The sequence below is a fragment of the Rutidosis leptorrhynchoides genome, chromosome 9 (assembly GCF_046630445.1).
Source record: "Rutidosis leptorrhynchoides isolate AG116_Rl617_1_P2 chromosome 9, CSIRO_AGI_Rlap_v1, whole genome shotgun sequence".
Lineage (NCBI taxonomy): Eukaryota > Viridiplantae > Streptophyta > Magnoliopsida > Asterales > Asteraceae > Rutidosis > Rutidosis leptorrhynchoides.
Genome location: NC_092341.1, coordinates 287,106,087 through 287,119,047, shown reverse-complemented (window position 1 = coordinate 287,119,047; position 12,961 = coordinate 287,106,087).

The window sequence follows — 12,961 nt, the reverse complement described above, 5'->3', positions numbered from 1 at the left end:
AGGTCAATATAGTGTTTATCATCTTCGTTGCGTCTACGTACCTTTCCTGCAATATTGAATCTCAATATTGATACGTGAGTACTCATAATTTAACTTTTACATACTAATAGTGTATCCCTAACTAGTGCTCGAGTATATAGGATTATGCATATTTGTACTTTTGATATTGCCTTTAGTTAGGTTATGTTGAATCCTGAATTAGTTATATATGCGACTGAGATAAGGTATAAGATATGCATGTCGTTGGAAAGCTAGCGAAAAATTAAGAACTTTTCATTTAGATATCAAATGATTTCGATGAACGGATTTGAAGTTATAGTCCATCAAATTTTTGTATTATTATTAAAAATGATTATTATTATCGTCGTTATTATCGTCGTTCTAGTTTTATCTTCTTATTATTATTATTATTATTATTATTATTATTATTATTATTATTATTATTATTATTATTATTATTATTATTATTATTATTATTATTATTATTATTATTATTATTATTATTATTATCTTTATCAATAAAAGGATTTATCATTAAAAATTGTTATTTTTTTATTATTACTATCGTTATTATCGTTAAAGTTATAATTAGTATTATTATTATTATCCAATTATTATTATTATTATTATTATTATTATTGGTATTATTATTATTATTATTATCATTATTAATATATATATCATTATTTAAAAATGGTTATTGTTATTGTTATTATTATTATTACTATATTATCATTAAGATAATTATTAGTATTATCGTTAATAATGTTATAGTAACTATCATTATTAATATTAGTGTAATTAAAACAAATATTTGTAACACCTAATTATTTTGATTACTATTATTATCATTATTACGAACACGATATAAAAGACGATTAAAAGCTATTAAACGAAACGATTAGGAAATAATGGGTAAGAGTATCATGATGAAATTAAAATATTATAAGATATTGATTTAGATAAAATTATCGTTCTTATTATTTTTATCATTACTATTATTATTAAAATTATCGTTAGTATTAAAACTATCATTTTAACAAAAATTATCATTTTAATAGAAATGTCATTGTTACTATAAAATATTATTATTATTATTATTATTTTAAATAGAATTATTATTTTAAAGATAATATTAAAAATTATCGTAAATATTAAAGTTATCATAATTAGAATTATCGTTTTATCATAATGTCATCTTAGTAATTATAAATATTGATATTTTTATAATAATAATTATTATTACAAAATAATACAACTTTTACTTACTATCATTATAGATATTATTTTATCAAATAAATATTTGATACAAACATATTTTACTACGTGTAATAACTTACTTTAATAATACCTATCATATTATCTTTATAATATTAAATGAACCCTATAAATTTTATTACTTAATATATATAAAAGTATATTTTATTATATAAATATAATATAAAATTTTATTTGTTAATAAATAAATTATATTATTTACTCTAATAAATCTTTTAAAAATATTTAAAAATATAAAACGACGATATTTAAACTATATATTAATCATGTATAGATTTTTGGAAATTATTTTGAGTCAAATTTACTTTTGTTGACTTTTGCATATTAGTCTCGAGCATTAGGATTGTGGTGCACTATGACTTGACCTAATTTGTTAGACAAATATTGACCAACACATAAATATATATAATTAATTTAGGTTCGTGAATCCGAGGCCAACCTTGCACTTGTTCAATGACGTTATATGTATTTTTACTACGAAATACAGTATGGTGAGTTTCATTTACCTTTTTACCCTTTATATTTTTAGGACTGAGAATACATGCGCTTTTATAAATGTTTGACGAAATAGACCAAGTAATTAAAACTATATTCTATGGTTGAATTATCGAAATCGAATATGCCCCTTTTTATTAAAGTCTGGTAATCTAAGAATTAGGGAACAGACACCCTAATTGACGCGAATCCTAAAGATAGATCTATTGGGCCTAACAAACCCATTCCAAAGTACCGGATGCTTTAGTACTTCAAAATTATATCATGTCCGAAGGAGGATCCCGGAATGATAGGGGATATTCTTATATGTATCTAGTTAATGTCGGTTACCAGGTGTTCACCATATGAATGATTATTTTTTGTCTCTATGCATGGGACGTATATTTATGAGAACTGGAAATGAAATTCTTGTGGTCTATTAAAATGATGGAAATAAATGATTATGATAAACTAATGAACTCACCAACCTTTTGGTTGACACTTTAAAGCATGTTTATTCTCAGGTGTTAAAGAAATCTTCCGCTGTGCATTTGCTCATTTTAAAGATATTACTTGGAGTCTTTCATAGCATATTTCGAAGAACGTTGCATTCGAGTCCTTGAGTTCATCAAAGATTATTATTAAATCAATTTATAGGTGGATAGTGGATATTATAAAATGGTATGCATGCCTGTCAATTTTTGATGTAAAGAAAGATTGTCTTTTAAAAACGAATGCAATGTTTGTAAAATGTATTATATAGAGGTCAAATACCTCGCAATGTAATCAACTATTGTGAATCGTTTATAATATATATGAACGGGTCCTTTCAGTTGGTATCAGAGCGGTAGTCTTAGCGAACCAGGTCTGCATTAGTGTGTCTAACTGATAAGTCGTTAGGATGCATTAGTGAGTCTGGACTTCGACCGTGTCTGCATGTCAAAAGTTTTGCTTATCATTTGTAGTCGAAAATCATCTGCTTATCATCCATAGGAAATTACCTGCTTATCATTATTAGTCTAGACACGTCTTGCTACATTAATTGCATGAGTAGTGTATAGACAAAATTCACATCTTAGCGTATCTGCTAAATCATATCTTATCGTATCTGTTACTTTAAACTTTGCCTGACATATCCCGCAAATTCCTCCGTAATCTATGAAATCTTTTGATCTCTATGTATAGATATCCTATGTAAATAGAATACCACCCGATAGCCGAAAAATCATTTTATATCGAAAATCCTTTATCCAATCGTACGAAATGGAATTTGTCATCAGTTCAAGTTGCTCGGATTCCGAAATAGAATCTCACTCAAGCTCCGAAAGCAGTGTGACCGGAATGGATCAACCAATCAGTCATCACCTATTCTGGATGAATTGGGGATGGGTTCGTAGCCTCCTCAATCATTGGAAACAAGAAGAAGGTGATCCTTTCCATCCACCACATTGCCCTCTTGGCGAAGAACCTGAAGCACTTACCGGCGAACCTGTTCGAGACACCATTTTCTCTCTCATTTCCAGGGTATCTCGTCACAATTATATACTACATCAAATTCTAGATTTTATTCATCCGCTCGTTCTGACCGACAATCATCCTGGAATAATAGAAGAAGTCAACGAACTTCGCGCTCGGGTAGTGGCTTTGGAGAATATGGTGCAGAGATTACAAACACCAGCAGCAGCACCGGCAGCATAACCTGTACCACCATCATCAACGCCAACAGTACCATTACCACCTCCAACCACAACCGCGTTGTAAACCTCAACTTCACAATCTGTCCCACGAGCATCAACGTCATACGCACCATAGATACCAAGGAGTACCAACAACAATAACTGACGAAGTATTAATTCATAACTTCATTGGAGAAACATTCCACGGCGATTATATAATCTCTAAAGTCTTAGAGATTATCTAATCTAGCCCTAACCATAAATCAGTTAAGCGAACCAAAATGATAGATGGAAGAGTAGAAACCCTGACAAAAATGGTGTGTGATTAACAAGTTAAACTTGTTTTACCAACAGCATCAACAGTACCGTCAACGTCACCAGCATCGTCAGTACAGTCAACATCAGAATCAACAACACCTATAACATCACAAACTCCGTCAGTTCAAGAATCACTGTGGACATCATTACGAATCAATAACATGTATATTGTATCAACAAGTTATGAAGAATTAACTCATTCCCTCTGAAGAAATTATATATATATATATATATATATATATATATATATATATATATATATATATATATATATATATATATATATTTTGAAATAAAAAATAAATCTTTCCGTGCTAAGCTATTGTGTGTGAATCTTAACTACTCAGTTAATTCATATTACAAATATGCAATAATGTACGTCCCTCGCCCGCGACTTAACCATCGTTAACTACAATCTCTGTCTTAATTCAACAAATTCCAATTCCTAATAAATCAAGTATATATTTGATTTTACACTTCATCATTGATGTAACCGAAACTTTTCAGATAACATCATTCGTACTTTGCGAAGTTCACAAGAATTTAATGAAAACCAACATCACATCTCAACAAATAATGAAGTAGTGATTCATAATTTCAATATTATTGAAGAAATACTTATGTAACCTCTAAAGCCTTCAAGGAATTATTCAATTCTAGTTCCAACCGTAAATCAAATGAGTTTAATTTAGTATTAACTCATTAAAATCTATGTTACATCTGAGGAGAATATATACATATATATTTTCATAAAGACTGTAATAAAATTCTTATGCACAAAATATTAATTGTGAAATTTTTTTTAACGGGTAGGTAATACCCGAGAGATATATATAAATTCACAATTAATATGTTACATTCTTCGAATCAGATTAAGCAAATTATCAATTATACTTCCTACTTTCACAATAATATACATTCTTTCATAGAAATCAAAACAACCATACTCATTCAAACCCAATTACATATTCTGATTTTAAAATCTCAGAATTCAATTCGAGATATAACCGGTACCATCACTTTTAGATTCCTACATCTTTCAAAGCTATATTTTGACTTCAAAAGTGTGTTAGAACATCAAATGTATACAAACGATTACAATCTGTGTTCAAACCCTTCGAAAATTTCTGAAGACACTTCAAATAATGAGCAATCGAGATGATTATCCAACCACATATTACCCACAATTATGTACTTAAAAAGCTCTCAAAACCAATGTCATAATTCAACACATATCTGTATCAGATCTTTTGGCATTTATTAGCAAAAATAACCTTGCAATTCCTTTGCAAAGTAGCAAATTATATCACAGCTCCAGCAAGACAACTTCGATTTTTTCATTCGGAGTAGCCTTATCATAATTTTGATATATGTGATTACCCTTTTGTTACCGGAGAACCTTTCATATTCCACCACATTAGCAATAAACTTACCAATAACTTCACTGATCTTGGGCATTCCGAAGAATCTTTATATTTATTGAAACCTCATCATTTACTTATCTACCTCTTGTAACGAGAATTTCCATACGAATCATTGGGAATTAACAATCAGTATTTTGAAATCTCACAGCATGTTGATGCCAACAGTTATACATAACGTCTATTTCCAAGGCTTACATACTTCGAATGTGAAGTTTCTGAAAAACACTCTGAACCGCGAACTAGTTCTCGAAATGCTGATGAAGCAACAAAAACTGTAAATGACCTTAGCAGTAAAAAGTTTGAGGATAAAGATTAGTGTATTAACAAAGCTCAGAAATAGAGAAGTTTTGGAACTGGAAAACGGATTGAGCAAATTATGAAGGAGGCTGTGGACAAATCACAAAGACTGAACCTGCCTTCAAAGAATCCAAATGATTCAGTGTATGCTGAAGTCATTAACGAATACCTTACTCCTGACACTAAACCCTTACAGACAATATTCTTCATCATCCTCTAATATTAGAAATTCTAAGATATCATCGTATCTTTCATTATAAATATCCTCCATATTTCTGAAGATATTTCCATAACTATTCTTATCTAGAATCATTTATCTCTTTGCGCTATCTGTATTACATCAAAAAGGAAACTGTTTAGTTCCTATACTCTGTAAACCTTTGAGTTTAAAATATGAATGTTTTTGAAGTAGTGTTGGAAACTAAAGCATGGGTTAGTATAATATAATGACACTTGATCAACGTGATTATATTACAGTAATTCATGCTGAGTTTCTAAATGGAACGTGATGATTCACAGATCATAACATCATCATGTGCCATGTTATACGACTCTTGTATTCTATTTAACCTCTAAAATATCAAGAAAATATTTCTTGATGATTCGGCCTTTTCCAAGGTATTCTAGCAATTTGACAAGTCAAGATCGTGCCATCACAATTTCCTTCCTAGAACATTAACAATGTTCATTCCGAAATTCATATCTGTGAATTCTGGACCATTACAAGCGGTGCTTAATCGCAAGAAGAAGAAACGAAAGGACAAAACTCCGAAATAGAAATTGGGGTATAAATTGCAGCAAATAAAAGAGAGCATTAACTGTGAATGACAATGATTATAGAAGATAGAAACAGAGACTTTGAAATATAAGGGAAGATATAAAGCCCAACGACAAACCAAAAATTATAAACCATATATATCGATACATATAGCAATATAAAGACACGGGAGAACTAGAAACACTATAAACCCAAGAGTATAGTAGAAGTAAATAGATTCTTGCGGCGGTAGATGAAAAAGAAGAATGACCGATATGAAAGTTATAAGTATATCGAGAATCAGAACTGGATGGAGCATATTGATGAATACTTTAAAATATGAGTTGAGGGGGAAAGAATAGAAGGTGATGAAACATGACTAGGAACTTAGAAATCAACAGATTTAACTCACACAATGACGGAATAAGTGAATCAAACCCTCTAGTGAATAGGTTAAGCTTTTTGGGATTAATTTAGTCATACCACAACTAAATCAAGTGTGATTAGATCAACACCTAGAGCTATTATTCACCACCTGGGTGATTTGGGTTGAGAGAGAATCGGAGGAGCTCACCAGATCTGAGTGTGTGTAACAAATGAGAGGCTTAACCTAAAATGAAGAACATAAGACTTTATATACCCCTGCTGTTGACTCAACCGTACGATTCATCCATCACACATACGAGTTGGCTTCATCAGCCGTACGGGTGATCACTCACTCGTGTCTTCTCATTTAGGTTGTAATTGTGACTTAGCTCAGCATCAACCGTGCGTATGAGCCTGTCAGCCGTACGAGTGAGGCTTCACTCGGACATCTGACTAAGTCTAACATAGTCAAACATCCAAATCTCGTTCCTGCAGTTGCTGTAACCACATACAAACAAGGATAGGATAATAATGAACGATCATGGTGGCCTGTAAACTGTTGTACCTGCAATGGACGTGGGTAGATGTCTAGGGACTTGCATAAAATGCATCAACAGAAGGTGTGAGTTGTAAGAAAATGAAGGAGGTGAATTTATAAGAAAATCTCCGACAGAACAATTAAAATGGACGATCGCATTTAAAGCGGATCCTAATTCCTTTTGTTACCGGAGAATCAAATCTTATTACAAAGATTTTCTTCAAATCCCTTGAAATCTGGAAATCAATCATATCTACGTCAAATGATAAGATGAATCTACACTTACTCATTTCACTCTTCTATGTTAGCTTCATTCGTACTCTTCATATAAATAGATTGTTTATCCAAATTATTCGCTGATGATAAAACTCTAATTTTCAGCCTGTATGCATCATGAAAACATACTTATTATCATTCACGACCTTTCCACTCAAATTTCGGGCCGAAATTTCTTTAACGGGTAGGTACTGTGACAACCCGGAAATTTCCAACCAAATTTAAACTTTATCTTTATATTATTCCGACACGATAAGCAAAGTTTGTTAAGTTAAATCTCAAGAATTTTAAATTGTGTTTATACATTCATTATAACCTCGACCAAATTCTGACGATTCACGAACAGTTATATATAAATAAATATGTATATATATATATATTATAACTTGAGAATATTAATAAAGTATTAAACGTATAATACTTTACATGAACGTATTTGTTTCAATATGTTTATCGATGGAATTAGAAGATAATATCAAATGATTGATTTTTCAGATACATTATGATATGATTACGGGTCTATGTTATGAGGTCCACTGTGATTTAAGAAATCTATTCTTTTTGACAACATTCGGAAAATGGTAAAGTAATTTATAAGTAAGAACGTGAAGTGTAAATAACTTAGATGTTGGATATCGACAAGTTAAGTAACTCGACATTTTTCATTAAGATGATTTCATACGTTTATTTAACCTTTGAACTTTATCCCATGCTTCACCAACAAACTGTAATTTAAAAACTTGAAACCTATTATGAATATATATGATTCTACTTTTCTAAAACATTTTATGATATAATGATTTCCATTATTTTAACCTTTAAACAAAATGATTCTTAAAAATATATTTGGTTTTGGAAAACAAAATTACTATATTTATTTGATTTAGTTTCAAACGTACAAAAACGTTTTCAGTTTAAAAAGAACTTTATTATTAAAACGTATATAACTTTTATAAATATCTAGAACCACTTTTGACAACTCATTACTTAACCAGTATGATAAAGATAACGATATTTATATTTTATTTTATTAAATATATATAACGATTTAAATTAATATTATATATATTTATTCGCGTATTATACGTACATAGTTTTATACTTTTACTATACTTAAACTTTACCTTTACTTTATTTTTACTTTACTTTAACTTTAATAATTCACTTTAATAATTCGTACTTTAATAATTCACTTTAATAATTCATACTTTAATAATTCACTTTAATAATTCATACTTTAATAATTCACTTTAATAATTCATACTTTAATAATTTACTTTAATAATTCAAAAAATCTATTATAAATAGAATTCAATAGGTTTCATTATTTCATAGAAACTTGAAAATATTTTTCTCTAAACTCTCTCAATCGATTTACATATATATATTTACTCCGTATTATTTCAAGATATTATTAGTATACATAAAATATTACGTCAGAGTGCTGTCCGAGTGATTTCGAAATTGTTTTTCGAGTGTGATTGGATTAAGGAAATTATGGGTTATAGCTATGGAGGTGATTGGGTATGGTTCATGGGTATGCTCGTGAGGTCAATATAGTGTTTATCATCTTCGTTGCGTCTACGTACCTTTCCTGCAATATTGAATCTCAATATTGATACGTGAGTACTCATAATTTAACTTTTACATACTAATAGTGTATCCCTGATAGTGCTCGAGTATATAGGATTATGCATGTTTGTACTTTTGATATTGCCTTTAGTTAGGTTATGTTGAATCCTGAATTAGTTATATATGCGACTGAGATAAGGTATAAGATATGCATGTCGTTGGAAAGCTAGCGAAAAATTAAGAACTTTTCATTTAGATATCAAATGATTTCGATGAACGGATTTGAAGTTATAGTCCATCAAATTTTTGTATTATTATTAAAAATGATTATTATTATCGTCGTTATTATCGTCGTTCTAGTTTTATCTTATTATTATTATTATTATTATTATTATTATTATTATTATTATTATTATTATTATTATTATTATTATTATTATTATTATTATTATTATTATTATTATTGTTATTATTATTGTTATTATTATTATTATTATTATTATCTTTATCAATAAAAGGATTTATCATTAAAAATTGTTATTTTTTTTTATTATTACTATCGTTATTATCGTTAAAGTTATAATTAGTATTATTATTATTATCCAATTATTATTATTATTATTATTATTGGTATTATTATTATTATTATTATTATCATTATTAATATATATATCATTATTTAAAAATGGTTATTGTTATTGTTATTATTATCATTATTACTATATTATCATTAAGATAATTATTAGTATTATCGTTAATAATGTTATAGTAACTATCATTATTAATATTAGTGTAATTAAAACAAATATTTGTAACACCTAATTATTTTGATTACTATTATTATCATTATTACGAACACGATATAAAAGACGATTAAAAGCTATTAAACGAAACGATTAGGAAATAATGGGTAAGAGTATCATGATGAAATTAAAATATTATAAGATATTGATTTAGATAAAATTATCGTTCTTATTATTTTTATCATTACTATTATTATTAAAATTATCGTTAGTATTAAAACTATCATTTTAACAAAAATTATCATTTTAATAGAAATGTCATTGTTACTATAAAATATCATTATTATTATTATTATTTTAAATAGAATTATCATTTTAAAGATAATATTAAAAATTATCGTAAATATTAAAGTTATCATAATTAGAATTATCGTTTTATCATAATGTCATCTTAGTAATTATAAATATTGATATTTTTATAATAATAATTATTATTACAAAATAATACAACTTTTACTTACTATCATTATAGATATTATTTTATCAAATAAATATTTGATACAAACATATTTTACTACGTGTAATAACTTACTTTAATAATACCTATCATATTATCTTTATAATATTAAATGAACCCTATAAATTTTATTACTTAATATATATAAAAGTATATTTTATTATATAAATATAATATAAAATTTTATTTATTAATAAATAAATTATATTATTTACTCTAATAAATCTTTTAAAAATATTTAAAAATATAAAACGACGATATTTAAACTATATATTAATCATGTATAGATTTTTGGAAATTATTTTGAGTCAAATTTACTTTTGTTGACTTTTGCATATTAGTCTCGAGCATTAGGATTGTGGTGCACTATGACTTGACCTAATTTGTTAGACAAATATTGACCAACACATAAATATATATAATTAATTTAGGTTCGTGAATCCGAGGCTAACGTTGCACTTGTTCAATGACGTTATATGTATTTTTACTACGAAATACAGTATGGTGAGTTTCATTTACCTTTTTACCCTTTCTATTTTTAGGACTGAGAATACATGCGCTTTTATAAATGTTTGACGAAATAGACACAAGTAATTGAAACTACATTCTATGGTTGAATTATCGAAATCGAATATGCCCCTTTTTATTAAAGTCTGGTAATCTAAGAATTAGGGAACAGACACCCTAATTGACGCGAATCCTAAAGATAGATCTATTGGGCCTAACAAACCCCATCCAAAGTACCGGATGCTTTAGTACTTCGAAATTATATCATGTCCGAAGGAGGATCCCGGAATGATAGGGGATATTCTTATATGTATCTAGTTAATGTCGGTTACCAGGTGTTCACCATAGGAATGATTATTTTTTGTCTCTATGCATGGGACGTATATTTATGAGAACTGGAAATGAAATTCTTGTGGTCTATTAAAATGATGGAAATAAATGATTATGATAAACTAATGAACTCACCAACCTTTTGGTTGACACTTTAAAGCATGTTTATTCTCAGGTGTTAAAGAAATCTTCCGCTGTGCATTTGCTCATTTTAAAGATATTACTTGGAGTCTTTCATAGCATATTTCAAAGAACGTTGCATTCGAGTCATTGAGTTCATCAAAGATTATTATTAAATCAATTTATAGTTGGATAGTGGATATTATGAAATGGTATGCATGCCTGTCAATTTTTGATGTAAAGAAAGATTGTCTTTTAAAAACGAATGCAATGTTTGTAAAATGTATCATATAGAGGTCAAATACCTCAAAATGTAATCAACTATTGTGAATCGTTTATAATGTATATGAACGGGTCCTTTCATAAACTCCGGGTTAACCATGGTAGGACACATCAGGGCTAATTCTAGATACCTACGGTTGTAACCATCGAGATCGTTTCCCATAACTTTCAACTGCATAAACTCTATCTCCATCTTCTGGATCTTTGTCCTAGCGCAATATTCCTCAATCAGGGCCCCTTTGAATTCCTCCCATGGGGTAGCAAACGCCTCATTAATACCCTTTGCTTGAGCCAATGTGTTCCACCAAGTTAGTGCGCCGTCAGACAGTGTACATGAAGCAAACTTGGTTTTGTTCGCCTCTGAGCAGTTACTAACTCAGAAAACAGATTCTAGTTTCTCAAACCACCTAGTGAGACCAACTGGCCCCTCAGTTCCACTAAAGTTGTGGGGCTTGTAGCTTTGAAACTCTTTGTATGTGCACCCGTTACGAATGGGCTGGATAACCGGTGGCGGTGGAGCTTGGGGGTTCATTTCCGCTAAAGCTGCGACGACTCGTTCATTGATCATTTCCTCGATTTGGGCTGTAGTCAGTGTTGATCTTCCGTTGGCCATGATGTTCTAAACAAATTTTTTGACTCAAGTCAAAATCCAGTATTCAAATAGTAATAATACAGTATATGGTAACCAACACAGAATCAACACATCACATGTTTATTAAGTAACGCAAATAGATTCAGATACCACATAATCATCATACAGTAACGTAAATAGGACACCGTGCAAGAATTAAACAACACAAAGTTCCATTCATTAATAATAAGTTGCATACATCCGCATAGGTTCGTACAATACATAAGTAAAACATAAAACTACAAATGAGATTACATAATGAAATCTGCTACAAAAGCCCTATGGTGATGGTGGGTGTAGGATGTCTAATACGTGGGACATCTGGTCCTCGAGCTCAGTTACCCGAGCACGGAGGATCTCCACCTCCCTCATCAGTTCCTCGACAGAGGGAGATGGTGGGGCAGGCGGTGCAGTCGGTATGGGTGGTGCTGGTGGAGCTGGTGGTAAGGCTTACGCACAAAAGGATCAGCAGGGTACGGCACAAGCCGCTTACGGGCGGTAACCCTACGACGCTGACCATGAGCATCAATGAATGGTCGACCTCCATTAATTCCTGGAATGACGGTACCATCGAAACGGTACCGCTTCTTCTGCGGGGTGGAGGGTGGCTGTACAGGTGCATCATCAGGGTCCTCATATGTATCCTCGTCACTAGAGTCGTTAGAGGATTTGTCGTCGGATGAAGAATCGGCGGATGATGGGTCGTCTAAATCGGCTGGGGGTGGCTGCACGAGTGGCTCTCCTCGGGCGGCCATCATCTGTCAGTATCTGGCGGGTCCGATCGGCACGATACGTCCATCAGGAAGGCGTCGGCACTAATGGTTATTCTCATTAAGGACTGGACCTTCCCCAAGT